The sequence below is a fragment of the Paroedura picta genome, chromosome 5 (genome assembly GCF_049243985.1).
Source record: "Paroedura picta isolate Pp20150507F chromosome 5, Ppicta_v3.0, whole genome shotgun sequence".
Lineage (NCBI taxonomy): Eukaryota > Metazoa > Chordata > Lepidosauria > Squamata > Gekkonidae > Paroedura > Paroedura picta.
Window position 1 is genome coordinate 77,626,213 of NC_135373.1, and position 13,782 is coordinate 77,639,994.

Here is a 13,782-nt window from a genome sequence, read left to right on the forward strand (position 1 = left end):
GGGGAAAACTGTGGTATGAATTATCTTAATCTTGGTTGCCAGTAACACATCCTTACACTTAAGAATCAAGAATCTTTTCTAGTTCATTCATGGTTGCACTTCCCAGTCTCAGTCTTTTGATTTCTTTGTTGTAGTCTCCCTTTTGATTGATGGTGGAGACAAGGAATAAGAAATCTTTAACCATTTCAATTTCTGTTACATTTATTGGTAGCAACAACCTTGTCTCTGGATACTCCCTGTTGGCATCTTCTGTTACATTTATTTTTGCTGTGGTATGTCCCTCATTTAAGTGAACCCTACCTCATTACAGGTATCATTTTCCCTCTAAGAAAACTTGAGGCAAAGAGATTCCTTTTAGCCACCAGAAGAGAATAATTTCCCATGAGACAGATATGACCCACAGCTTTCTTGTTGTGTCATAGATATGGGACAGACATGGTTTAGACATGGGACAGAATGAAGTGATAATGAGCTAGCTGAGTGGAAGTGATAAGAATGGATTGTAACATTTCGTAATAGATGTTTTCCCAAGTTCCCTTGTACTAATAGTTCCCTGTAAGTCGGAAACTAGTGTAGCATGCAAAGTGTTAGACTAGAGCCTTTCTCTGATGTGTTTACTTTAAATTTGCTTTTAAGTTATACATTGTTGTTGTTGTTGTTGTTGTTGTTGTTGTTGTTGTTGTTGTTGTTAGGTGCGAAGTCATGTCTGACCCATCGCAACTCCATGGACAATGATCCTCCAGGCCTTCCTGTCCTCTACCATTCCCCAGAGTCCATTTAAGTTTGCACCTACTGCTTCAGTGTCTCCATCCAGCCACCGCATTCTCTGTCGTCCCCTTCTTCTTTTGCCCTCAATCGCTCCTGGCATTAGGCTCTTCTCCAGGGAGTCCTTCCTTCTCATGAGGTGGCCAAAGTATTTGAGTTTCGTCTTCAGGATCTGGCCTTCTAAGGAGCAGGCAGGGCTGATCTCCTCTAGGACTGACCAGTTTGTTCGCCTTGCAGTCCAAGGGACTCTCAAGACTCTTCTCCAGCACCAGAGTTCAAAAGCCTCAATTCTTTGATGCTCGGCCTTCCTTATGGTCCAACTTTCGCAGCCATACATTGCAACTGGGAAGACCATAGCCTTGACTAGATGCACTTTTGTTGGCAGGGTGATGTCTCTGCTTTTTAGGATGCTGTCTAGATTTGCCATAGCTTTCCTCTCCAGGAGCAAGCGTCTTTTAATTTCTTTGCTGCTGTCCCCATCTGCAGTGATCTTGGAGCCCAGGAAAATAAAATCTGTCACTACCTCCATTTCTTCCCCATTTTATACATATGGGATATTAAATATATAACTTCCCTAAATGAATGGCAAAGTACAGCCTATTCCGGCATGTCAGAAGCCTGGTTCATTATTCTGCTGCACATGTAGCCAGGACTTTTGAACCTTAACCCTAAATATTTTATAGGCGATTAAGGAAAGTAATCATCACGTTGAATGAAAAGCTAGTTCCCCTTCACTTTGACCAACATTTACATTCTTGTCTTGCCTGATGAACCTTGTATACCCTTGTGTGAAATTAATGTCCCACAGAATTGGTGTTCTGACCAATCTCTGTTCTTCCAAGTTCTCCCTTGCCTCTTGTCAAGGACAAAGTGCTTGTGGGTTTCTGTCACCAAACCTTTCAATATGACAGCTCCCATCATTTATTTCATGGATGTCATATTCTTATGGAAGTAGTATTTTTAAGGCTTGTTTGGGGCATATAAAGTTTATGTCTGCCAAGGAAACAGCCCCATCCAAAATATTTCCTAGTACAGTTGGTCTTAGCATCTTCTTATTTTGAATTGTGTTCACCAATAACTCATCAAATGAGATACACTGCTTGCCATATTATATATTTTTGAAAAAATTCTTTGAAGATTTTCTTTTGAACATAAAATATAATTTAATTTGGGAGGAAACCCTTTTTTACACATGTTACAAAATGGTTCTAATTAGTATTATGATTTCCAGATATTTATTCAAAATATTTAAAGGGTTGGAACACACAAATGAAGGTTTGATCTATCTCTGTGTCCCAGCATTAATCCAATTGATAAAACTAAGTATAAAATACAGACTTGAGTCTGCATATGTCAAATGTAGCTGAAAATTCTGACAGAATATTTCGTAAATGATGTCTAATATGAGTGAAAAAAGTTTTTTAAAATCTATTTTGTTTGATCCTCTTTGTGGCTTAATACGGGCACTTAAGAAACTAGTCTTCTATATATAGAAGAGAATGATAATAAACCAATGATAGTAAAAAAGCTACCCTCAAATTATATAATTATCATGAGGAAATTAAAATTACACCTCAATTTAACCATTTATACAATCAGAAGCATATTGCACATCATGAGAAGATTTTTTCCAGGGAGGCTAGGTGGCTAAAGACTAATAAGCACAACCAAACTTGTTTCAGTAAAAGACCGTGATTAGTACCACATGATTTCTGATTCCAGTCACCTCTTTCAAGTGCCCTATATGCGCACCAATGAACTCCTAGGTGAGAGGATTTCAGCAACATGTAATTTGGTATTTATGGACTGATTTGCTCCTCAGTGGCTTACACAATTTTTCTCCCCTCTTCTCTTTTTATTCTCATTATGAGCTTTATGGCTGAGTGGAGTTTGAACCAGAGTTTCCTGAATAAACAGACCCACACTCTAATTCACTGTGACCTTAACTTTTGCAAAGGAGGAAAATCTATGGGCTCAACCTGTCCTCTCACTTGTTAATGAGGTAAGTAGGTGCACTTGGTGTGTGTACATTAGAACCCCTGTAAGGAATCTACTAGGATTAGGATAATGCATTTCCAATAAATTTCAAATAAATGAAATCGATAATGCTACAACATCTGGGGCAGCTGATGCCCCAGCAATAGGGAACCAGGGTGCTGGTGAGAAGTGGACTACCAAGGACAGTACCAAAGACTGAACAAAGACGTTAGACAGTAGATGAAAGAGGAGTGAGAAACCTACTGGAACAATATTGCAGCAGACCTGGAAGAAGTGCATCCAGTCATGAGTACAGAACCCTAAATCAGACCCTCAAATGACTAAGTAGTAAAACTGAGTTGACAAGTGATATTAAGAACAAAGACTGTACTTTTGTGAGATCTACTACTGAACACCTGCAGGATGGAAAGAATTATTTAACCAGCTATACAACCATGTTGCACCTCAGGGACCACCACCAGAACCACCACTTATTGACTTGCCAGAAAATATATTCATCAGCAGTGCACAATATTTATTTATTTATTTAATTTTTTAATTCATTTATTTGCTTTTTATACCACCATTCCCTTAGGCTCACGGCAGTTTACAAGATAAAAGATTGCAATAAAACCCACAGTTAAATCCATTAAAACCAATCCACAATATCAACGTTATCAACGTTAGGCAACAGGCGAGCACTAACTAACCCCACTAACCTCCCCCAGCCCACCCCACGTTAGCCGAGGGACATCAGGTTGCTAATACTGTGATATGGGAGTGAGGCAATCAGATCATTCAGATGAACCCAGGGAATCCAGATCTAATGTCTGGACCGCCCGCCCTGGCCTCAACCATATGCCTGGCGGAAGAGCTCTGTCTTGCAGGCCCTGCGGAAAGCTGTTAACTCCAGCAGGGCCCTTAGCTCTTCCAGGAGCTCATTCCACCAGGTTGGGGCCAGGGCCAAAAAAGCCCTAGCCCGGGTCGAGGCCAGGCAAACATCGCGAGGGCCCGGAACCACCAGTAGGTTTGGACCCACAGAGCAAAGGGCCCTGCAGGGGGCTTAAGCAACTAAGCGGTCCCGTAGGTAGGCAGGATCAATAAAATCATTGAATATAAAGGCATCTGTAGCAGACCAAGTTACTGCTGAAATGATTAAAGCTGCTACAGCATTCTACTACAGCAACTCCACACCCTCTTAACACTCATATGGCTCTCAGAATGCATTCCATCAATATGGAAGAAAGCCATCATACTGCCAATCCTGAAGAAAGGTGACAACCGAGAATGTAAGAATTACCACAGCATCAGCCTCTTGTCAGTTATTAGCAAAGTGTTCATGAAGATCATACAATCAAGGCTACAGGAACATTGCGAACAGACTAGTAGAGAAGCAGGATTTTGGCCACATCAGGGCTGTATTGATCAAATGTTCACCATCTGTCAACTAGCAGAGGAAAGAATTTGGTGCGGAAAGAACTGTCATCATCTTTATTAACTTCAAATCTGCTATTGACTATGTCCACTGGCCTTCTCTATGGAAGGTACTAGAAACTGAAAATGTGTGTTCCAAAATAATCACAATCCTCGAAACAGCATATGATGGTTCAACAAGCTAAGTGCAAATTCGAAATGAGCTGTCAGAGGAGTTCACCATCTAGACTGGAGTGCGGCAAGGAGATGTGGCCTCTCCTCTAGTTTTTAGCATTGTAGTTGATCCCATTATGAGAAAAGTATTCAAGAATAGACGTGGAGTTGAATAGGGCCAAAACAATTTCCAGACAGATCTACCTGTACCGTTTTGTTGTTTCATGTAAACCATCCTGAGCCTTTGGGGAGGGCGGCAAATAAACAAACAAACAAATAAATAAATAATGTTTGCGGATGATAGTGCCATATTTGCCAATACAGATGTGGAAGCTACTAACATCCTCGATGACATTGCCTGCATCACCCAATCTTTCACCTTAAAAATAAATGTGGGCAAAACTAAAGTCATAACCACAGATGGATCACTGACAAATGTATACCTCAATGGAGCCCAAACAGAGCAAGTCAAAGAATTTAAATACTTAGGCTCATTGGTGAAAGAAAAGAAAGTGTCATCTACCACTGAAGCCCACAATAGGATTGGCCAAGCAACGTCAGCATTTGCCACACTCAAATGGTGCCTCTGGAAGAAGACAAACATCTCTCAAGACCAAAGTTCATCTCTTCCAGACACTAATCCTGCCAATTCACCTATATGGATCAAAAACATGAGCTTTACTAAAACCTGACATAAACAAACTCAAGACCTTCCAAATGCGATGCCTGCGGCAGACCTTTGGTGTGATCATAATCGAAATGAGACAATTTGAACAAAATGTGACAACCAGCTGCAAATTAGAGCAAATCCAAAATCGCAGACTGCAATGGTTTGGCCATGTCTGCAGAATGAACCCCAGCAGACCGCCTCATAAACTCCTCTGGCTAGAACGACCAACTGAATCGAAGATCCAATGACTGGCGCCAAAGAAAACATGGCTTAAACACATCAAGGAAGACCTTGGAAACCAGCGATTGACTATGCATACGGCCAAAACTACTGCCACCAATCACCAAGAGTGGAAACATTATAAACAAGGCAAAAACTCCAGTAGCACCTACAGCAGGTCATTGGCTGACAGGACAACCTGCTCCACCAATCGCCAGCTAAAGGATACAATGCATTTCCATGACTTTTTAAACCCAATCTCTACAGATATAGTCCATGAAAAACAACTTCAGCACAAGCCTCACTGAAAAGGAAAGGGACAAGAAGGCAGAAAGACTGTTAATTACAGCTATGCCTCCTTTCACCATTAATATACAGCCTGATCCATATATCTGGCAATTGAGGTAACAGCAAATGATTTTCTCCAATGTAGGAAGAAGGTGCAAAGCCAGAAGCTGCTAGGAGTTAGAGGGAGGAGAAGAAATGTTTTCTTCACTACACTCATGCAATCCTATGTGATTTTGGGCTGTGTAATGTAGTACTTTTGAGTGTGAGACTAGAATCTGGAAGACCCGGGTTCAAATCGCCATTCTGCCATGGAAGCTTAGTGGGTAACCTTGGGCCAGTTACATTTTTTCAGCCTAATTTACCTCAAAGGGTTGTTGCTGCTATGATCTCTGCAGTTAGGCCCCATCAGGTTTCTACTGAAATTTATAGCCCTCAAGCCTGAACTGGACCATGGAACATAAGACTGGTGGAGCAATTGATCCAGCAAACCTGTCCTCCCATGCTTAAATAAGCTGAGAGGTAATGGAATCCAAGTGCTGGAGCTCTTGGGTGCTCTGAACAGAATCCGGTAAGAAAGTTGTTACCATTAGCTTACTGTTCTAGTTCCAAAGTGGGCTTGTGTGCAGCCAGTCTGTCACTTTGCCTCTTTTGTGGTACTGCAGTCTAGTCCTCCTGCCACCCAGTTCCTGCAAAGTGTGAGAAGATTCTGAGGGCTACAGGCCTGAGTTCAAATCCAGACCTGCTGTATAGAGCTGCCATTCCCCCACCGATCCCCATTACAAGCTAGCACTTCCCTACTCCCACTCAGTTTGCTGTAGGAGGAGAAAATGGTGGGAAACGGGGAACATCAAGGTATACAGTATGAACGACCATTCCTCATTCTTTGTGCAGCATCAGCAGAATATAGCATTCAGGCTTGCGTATATGGTACTTATTTACGGGTACTTATCCGTAAGGCCATCTGTAGTCTAGTCCTGTGTATCTGAGAGATCTCTGTCTATACCCCCTGAAGAATGCTCCATTCTTTGAATACCAACCAGTTGGCGGTCCCTGGCTCCAACCATTAGCATGGAATGTTTAAAAAGTATATCAGAGTTGCAACACAGCTACAAGCCTACATTTTTGCTCCCCTCTCCCCCTCTAGTTAATCTGCACTTTGAAGTCTAACTAATCTAATTTGCTTCAGAAACTAGTTATATGACCTTTTTAGTAGCAAAATCCTTCCTTTCACAGTACATATATATTATCTCTTGAAGCTACTAGACCTTCCAGAGGAATAAAGTATTAATTAATTAAGAACAATTTAATGCCCCCTTTCCACTCAACTTAGGGTCCTCAAGGTGGTGAATAATTGGAGCCATTAAACCAGCTTTTAAAAATACATATAAAACCAATTTAAAACAACAATTAAAACACATATTTGAAACACCAAGAGCCAGCTTGGTGTAGTGGTTAAGATTACGGACTTCTAATCTGGTGAGTTGACTTTGATTCCACGCTCCCACCACATACAGCCAAATGGTTGCTTTTGGGCTCGCCACAGCACTGATAAAGCTGTTCTGGTTGAGCAGTAATATCAAGGCTCTCTCGGCCTCACCTACCTCACAGGATGTCTGTTGTGGGGAGAGGAAAGGGAAGGCGAATGTAAGCTACTTTGAGACTCCTTTGGGTAGAGAAAAGCAGCATATAAGAATTCTTATTCCTCTTCGTAGGAAATGCCAAATAAAACCTGCTGAAAGAAGACAGGTCAGATAAATCTTGGGGAGAAAAGTCCATAATTTTTGTGTTATAATTGAGAAGGCCTTTTCTTGACATCAGATTCCAAGGACATCCTTAGAAGAGATCCTGACAATGACCACAGTGATCAGGTAAATTCATATGGGAGCAAGCAATCTTTAAGTTAAGTTGGTCCCAAGCAATATAGGACTTTAAATTTTAACCTCAGTGTCTTGAGATTCCTGATTAAATTGAAAAATAATAAAAGCAGGCAAATTGATTGGAGGGTCGGATGAAACAGCATTCCGAGTTTATTCAGATGAACCAATTTTAACCATAGTAAATTCATAATTGAAAGACACAGTTTTACAGAGAATCAAGATAAAGAGTTCAAATGGATTAGGTAAATACCACAAATCAGCATTGAAAAGTTTGTTGCCTGGTGACGTAAATGGAAACCAAATTACTCAAGGATATGTGACAAAAATACTCTTATGTTCCAGGTTATTACATCTGGTTGGTGGATGTTTTCCAGTTCAGAGAAGCATCCAAAACAATAAATACATAACTTTCGTTGATTTTTCATCTTAGTGAAGCAGTCAAGAACAGAGAAAGTACAATACAATATAATACCTTTATTGGCATAAAGCAGATAAGCAGGATAAACAAAGTTAGTCAGGATATGTCAGACAGTTTAAATTTAAAAACTGAGGACAGAAATTCAGCCGTAATAAAAGTGACGTCGGCATCCTTATCACTCAGTAAAAATTGGCAAATCAGGTCTCTTGAATGGTTTCTCCATTTTGGTATGAGAGGTATGATATGCCTTCTCTGTTCAGTGAACAAGGGACAATCCAGTAGGATATGTTGGATGGTGTCAGGAGAACTTGATTCACAGGTGCATAGTCTGTTTTTGAAGGGGATCTTGGCAAATCTCCCTTGTAATACTTTAGATGGAAAGGCGTTAAGCCGAGCAAGCGAAAACGCTCTGCGATGGAGGGGATTTGCCAAGTTATGGAAATAAGCCGGCATTATCCCATGCTTCACTTGGAGACCAAGCGCACAGGGAGAGCAGATTGCTGGCACAGTGGGATGGATTTTTTGAAATTCCTGATCAAGTAGCCTTTGTTTGATCTGGTACATAATGGAGGATTCATTCAGAGATAAGATGTAATCGTAGTCAATGCCAATTTGTTGGAGTGTAGAGTTGGATGGTAGAGAACCATTTAAATTTAAAAGTGTCTCTCAATAAACAGGCCAATAGACTATCTGATCAAACCCTAAAATGCAGTTTTAGCCAATATTTAAAGGTGAAAATCCAGGCCTTAGTTTCGAGAAGATTGTGTCCAGTTTCAAGACATAAAGAGGAATAAGGGACGCAATTTGGAGTTCTCAAAATCTGCTGGAGGAAGGCAGACTGTAACCTCTCTATGTTTTTGTTAAAACCTGAGATCCACAGAGGGATACCATATAAAATTTGGGGAAGAATTTTAGAGTCAAACACACGACAGACAGCTGGGACAAATTGATTGCCTTTAAGGAAGAAAAAACGGTTTCGATGGGTAATGGAACAGTTAGCCTGCAAAGTAATCCTATTTCTGTGTTTGGTCCAGTGCAAATTATGTTGGAAGGTGATTCCTAGGTATTTGAAACATTTGACCTGCTCGATTTTATGACCACCAATGCGCCAGTTTGAGGGAGACCACTTCTGTGCAAAGACCATCACTTTGGTTTTTTTTAAGTTTATCGATAGGTCATTGAGTTGGCAATATTCGTGGAAAGCATTTAGATATCTATTCAGACCAATTCTGGAATGGGAAAGCAAAACGGTGTCATCAGCATACAGAAGAAGTGGGATTGGCAGTTTATCTAGTTTGGGCGGATGACCATTTATGAGTCTTAGGGTTTTTGGGAGATCATGTAAAAAGAGGTTGAATAAGTGAGGAGCAAGGACGCAGCCTTGTTTAACTCCTCTCAGGATGGGAATTTGATTAGTTAAATGACCCTTTTCAGTAAGTTTAACCTGACAGGTATTGTTGGAATGGAGGTTCATTAGAAGTAATAGGCGCGAATCAATATTAAAGGTAAAGGTAAAGGTATCCCCTGTGCAAGCACCGAGTCATGTCTGACCCTTGGGGTGACGCCCTCCAGCGTTTTCATGGCAGACTCAATACGGGGTGGTTTGCCAGTGCCTTCCCCAGTCATGACCGTTTACCCCCCAGTAGCAAGCTGGGTCCTCATTTTACCGGCTGCTGGGATTGAACTCCCAGCCTTATGGGCAAAGCTTTCAGACGGCTGCCTTACCACTCTGCGCCACAAGAGGCTCTCGAATCAATATTAAGGTCTTGCCATTTTCTCCATAGTAAACACCTGGAGATAGAATCGAATGCACCCTTGAGGTCAACAAAAGCTACATAGAGTTTCCTCCTACCTGTGTGAAGATATTTGTCTGCAAGAGAGTAGAGGGTTAAGCAGTGGTCTAAGGTGGAACAGTTTTTAGTGAAGCCAATTTGTTCAGGACCTATTAGGTCATTTGAAGTCACCCAATCTAGTAGCTTAAGTTCTAGATGTTTGGCATACATTTTGCTGGCAATGGATAGAAGGCTAATAGGGCGGTAATTTTCTGGAGAGCTGGCACCACCTTTTTTATAAATAGGCACAATGATTGAGTTAAGCCAGGATTCAGGGAATATTCCTGATTGGTCGATGGCTGTAAAAAGGACAGCCAGGAGTTGTTTCCACCAGTTAGAGTTTAGTTTAAATAGTTCAGCTGGTAGACCATCAGGCCCTGGAGATTTGCCTAATTTTAGTTCTTGGATAAGGTTTTCAATTTCATCTAGGCTAACAGGAGGCCAGCTAGGAAGAGAATCAGCAGAGGGTAGGCTGAGATGATTGTTTTGGATTGGGGAGGCAGCAAAAAGTGTAGAAAAATAATTGCGCCATGTTTGGGAAGGGATGGAAAATTTAACTGGCCTGTTGCTTTCACCTAAGTAGTTTGCGATCGTTTTCCAGAAAGAGCTGCTGTTGTTAGATTTAAATGTTGCTAGAAGATGGTCCCATTTTGCCTGATAATAAGAGCGCTTCTTAGTGTTTATTAAAGATTCATAGTGTCTCTTTTGGAGTATATAGTTTTCTAACAAAGTGAGGTCTTTGGACAGACGAGCCTCATGGAATGCCTTCCTCAGTGCAACCTTTGCACTGAGGCAATCATTATCAAACCAAGAAGAAGGTAGTAGATCTTAGGGGTAGGGCCTTAGTTCTGCAGGCCAAAGCAATTTGGTCAAATGTTCTTAGAATCTCAGAAGGGGAACCAGTTCTAGTGATATCCTGTTTTAGGTTAGTCATCTGAGCAGAGTTAAGGAATAGGGTGAGTTCACTGCCAACTTTAGGTGACCATCTAATTCTATTAAGGATCATAGTGTTTTCCAGGGGAGAGGGTTGAGTTTGGTCTGGAGTAACAGTATAAAGGGCTTGGAATGAGAGCTGGAGTGGTAGATGGTCACTTTCGGTGCGTGAGCCTATTGACAGAGAATAAACTGATGCGAAAAAATGGAAAGAACATAAGCTATAGTCAAGTACACTCTTACCATGGGTTGTGCAAAAAGTGAAATCCTTTGAACCGGGAAATTGGTCGAGACCATTTAGAACAAGCAGATTGTGTGCCAGACAGTATTCGATCAATTTGAGACCTGCCCTATTCAGTGTGACATCCGAGGATGACCGATTGAAAGAAAATTGAAAAGGTATATGATCTTCAATGTCAATCCCCAGGGAGGAGGCTAGGTCTGAGTTAGACGAACCTATGCGAGCATTGAGGTCTCCCATGACAACTAAGTGGGCCGTGGGAAATTGGCCTTGGGTTGTTAGGGTGAATTCTGAAAGTTTGGACCAGTTATCATTCAGTTCACTCTCCACTAAAAACTTTCTATAATACAGTGTGGATGTGTAGTTCCCTACTTCACCCCAAAGGTATTGAATCCAAGAATCACAGGAGGTGATAGTACCGCTGTACTCTGCTCTGGTTCGGCCTCACTTGGAGTACTGTGTTCAGTTTTGGGCACCCCAATTGAAGAGGGATGTAGACAAACTGGAGCATGTCCAGAGGAGGGCAACAAAGATGGTGAGCGGTTTGGAGACCAAGACGTATGAAGAAAGGTTGGGGGAGCTTGGTCTGTTTAGCCTGGAGAGAATACGACTGAGAGGGGATCTGATAACCATCTTCAAGTATTTAAAGGGGTGCCATGTAGACAATGGAGCAGAGTTGTTCTCTCTTGCCCCAAAGGGACGGACCAGAACAAATTAATTCAAAAGAAATTCTGTCTAAACATCAGGGAGAAGTTTCTGACAGAGCGGTTTCTCAGTGGAATAGGCTTCCTTGGGAGGTGGTGGGTTCTCCGTCTTTGGAAATCTTTAAACAGAGGCTGGATAGCCATCTGATGGAGAGGCTGATTCTTTGAAGGCTTAAGGGGGTGGCAGGCTACAGTGGATGAGTGACAGGGTTGTGAGTGTCCTGCATAGTGCAGAGGGTTGGACTAGATGACCCATGAGGTACCTTCCAACTCTATGATTCTAATAAAAATCCCTTGTTTTAAAATACAGTTATTGTAAAACTGTAGGAAATGCAATGCATAGTCTTTTTGCCAAAACATTACACAGAACTTGGGTTGCTAGTGTGGAGTATGAAGGTATATGTTGCACTTGTATCATAACAAAGGAGTGACACATTGTGTTAGAGCAGTGGTTCCCAACCTGCGGGTTGACACGCTTGCCCACATTAAACTACTAGCTCCCACGCCAGGCGCCCGTTTGCCTCCTCCATGTAGGCTCGCAGGTGGCAGTTCAACTCTTGAAGCTCACCCTCTTTGTTCCACAGCTCGCCCTACATGGCTGCACCTCCATCTGCTTGCCTCGCTGAGTGTGCTTGCCCCAGCAACTGGTGTGCCTGCTCCGCTGCATTTCTTTTGGTCTGGCCCTGACTGGGCAGAGAGCAGGTGGCCAAGGCCGGATGGCCCGAGGAGGAAGCCGGAGAGCGGACACTGCTGGACCTGCACCCCAGGCTGGTCCGGACGCAACGAGAAGCTTTGCTCTTAGATCCGCATTTGTTGCCTCCCCCAAATCATGAGTTTCTCTCCAAGGGAGACCCAAACTGGCCCACATCCCCTTACTAATGTCTCCCGATCAATTTTGTCTGAGGTGCCTGCACATGAAAGCTGAATAAATCTTTGTTGGTCTTAAAGGTGCCCCTGGACTCAATTTTTGTTCTCCCAAATCATTGGTTTTTGTTTTGTACCCCTCCCTTCTCTCCAAGGGGGTCCCAAAGTGGCTGACATTGCTCCTCTTCCATTTCATCCACACAAAAGCCTTGCGGGGTAGGTTGAGAGAGAGCGTTCGTCTGTCTGGAGCAGTGGAAATAGCGAGATTGGCGAGATTGGAGCATGGTGGGACAAGGGGCAGAACTGAGAAACCCCGGGAAAAAAATTTATATACAATCATGAAGAATGGATCTTCACACCATTGGTCAGTTTTGGTTTAATTTCTGTGAAATTTTATGATTAGAGGTCACCACAACATGAGGAACTGTATTAAAGGGTCATGGCATTAGGAAGGTTGAGAACCACTTTGTTAGAAGAAGCTACACTTTCTACTAACCCCTCCCTACCAATATCAAAATCTCAATTTCTTTATTCAATTATTTATTTAGGTAATTTACATGATATCTTTATAACTCATATGGGGTCCCAAGGCAGCTAAAACCAATACTACAAAAGCACTGTCTAAACAAAAGTTTGTCACAAAAACATCCTTGTGATACAACAGAATATGTCAAGGCCCATACCCAGATCAAAAGCCTTCTGGAAGAGAAACATACTGACAGCCAGTGTGCTGCAGTGGCTGAAATGTTGAACTAGGATCTGGGAGACTCAGGTTCAAGCCCCCATTTTGCCATGGAAACTTGCTGGGTGATCTTGGTCCAGTTACTGACATTCAGCCTAACCCACCTCACAAGTTTATTATGAGGATAAAGTGTAAGCTGTTTTGGAGCTCTATTGGGGAAGAAAACAGGGTATTAAACAAATGCAGGTCTTCAACACAGTATAAGGCCAGGGAAATCTGCAGAGCACAGATGTCAAACATCTTATCTGAGGCAATACAGTTCTTAAGTACCTGTCTTAGTTTCTTAATCAGAATGTACAAGTATCATAATCCATATTGTGGCTTAAAACCTGCAAATGATGGGAGTTTTACCAATGGATAAGACTGGAGAGGTGGCCAGGAGTGAACTATACAGCTATTAGAGACCAAGTATTCTTAATATATAAAAGTACACTAGTGGAGGGTTAACACTTCTAGTAAAAAATGTTGGATTTTTACATCGGGTTCCTAGGTAGCAACCCCATGGAAATCCACTGAAACATGCCAGAACCAGCCTGTTTTCCAATTTACCCTGTCAAGTAACTCCATGGCAGTGTTTTGTGTAACAAGAACCAATATTCTGAAGTAGCAATGGTGGGCTGGTGCCATATTAAGCAGGACTGAACATACTGCATGAACAAGTAATA

At 42.0% G+C, this 13,782-nt stretch overlaps 1 long non-coding RNA gene across 2 annotated transcripts in view; it reads left to right on the top strand.

The window, feature by feature from the left end:
- LOC143837991 (uncharacterized) overlaps positions 1 to 13,131 on the top strand; it is a 17,919-nt gene extending 4,788 nt beyond the window's left edge. The window contains exons 3-5 of one of the 2 annotated variants that reach the window (XR_013231187.1): positions 2,637 to 2,767; positions 7,219 to 7,374; positions 12,096 to 13,113. This is a non-coding gene — a long non-coding RNA (uncharacterized LOC143837991). Of the gene's footprint in view, positions 1 to 2,636; positions 2,768 to 7,218; positions 7,375 to 12,095 lie in introns of both variants that reach the window. The other variant, XR_013231186.1, reaches the window with a different exon arrangement.
- The last annotated feature ends 651 nt before the right edge of the window (positions 13,132 to 13,782 follow it).